General features: G+C 39.4%; 1 non-coding gene across 1 annotated transcript; it reads left to right on the top strand.

Moving 5' to 3' along the window:
- The first annotated feature begins 478 nt into the window (after positions 1-478).
- Trnaq-cug (transfer RNA glutamine (anticodon CUG)) lies at positions 479-550 on the top strand. The gene has a single exon. It is a non-coding gene; the product is annotated as a tRNA-Gln (tRNA).
- The last annotated feature ends 518 nt before the right edge of the window (positions 551-1,068 follow it).

Below are 1,068 nucleotides of genomic sequence, written 5' to 3'. Positions count from 1 at the left end.
AAAACCTAATAAAATACCCAGAAAGACACAAGGATAAAGGCGCACTCATTGCTTCATATGGACAAATTTGTATAAATAGCTTACTCCTTATTCCATAGTCATTGATGACGTGACTAGATTTACATAGGCCTTATGTCAATCTAGTCATGTCATCAATGACTATGGAATAAGGAGTAGGCTATTTACGTCCTACGCGTAACCATGTGATAGGGATACGCGTAGGACGTAATCATCTTCTTATTTGAAGTAACGTCTGTATTGTATAAGATAGGATTTTTAACCCATATTATTATTATGCGGTCACCTCGTGCGCTTCTATTTCCTAACAAGTTTTCTTTGACCCCTCAACAAAGAAAGAAATTTCAATCGAGTCTGGTAGGAAGTGAATTGATCAACAATCACTTGATTTCTTTCGTACACGCTGTTGTAGTCAGAGAATGTTATACACTTTCCTAATTATTCAAAGTCAATGTGTATCGGTTCCATGGTGTAATGGTTAGCACTCTGGACTCTGAATCCAGCGATCCGAGTTCAAATCTCGGTGGGACCTGAATTTTTTATTTTTTTTAGGGTGACTAGGCTTCTGATAGATCTTGGGTCTGAGATTTTGAACTATTTAGTTTGGGAAAGTAAAGTTTGTTGTGCTGGCCGCATGACACCCCGTTTAACCGTCCCCCAAAGAAACTGATGAGCTTTACTTTATCTGCCCTTTAGGTCTGCAAGGGGGACTATTTTTTTAAATCTAAATTTTAGACGTTCTTTCAAAAGAGAAGATAACTGCGCCATGAGCGTATCCGCGTGTTAATCTAGTCGTGCATGTTAATTTGACCTTTTTTACCTGACCTATCCCTTAGTCTGTTGGACCGTTGGGCCACCATGCAAGATTCGTGGACCGTTTTTCTTCATTCTTCTGTCTTTTGCCTTAGTTAGAACCTCTGCCCGTCCATCCTTTTATGTTTTTTTTTTTAACAATAGCTAGAAGGTCATCATGTGGTCCAATCGCTGCAGCAACCCTGTCTCTAATCTCTTGGTTTGTGATGCGGTCTTTGTATGCAATAGCTTACCTAG

Source organism: Biomphalaria glabrata, chromosome 8 (assembly GCF_947242115.1).
Source record: "Biomphalaria glabrata chromosome 8, xgBioGlab47.1, whole genome shotgun sequence".
In the NCBI taxonomy this organism is placed as follows: Eukaryota; Metazoa; Mollusca; class Gastropoda; family Planorbidae; genus Biomphalaria; species Biomphalaria glabrata.
Note: the sequence above shows the minus strand (reverse complement) of the source record. Positions and strands in the feature narration are given on the sequence as shown.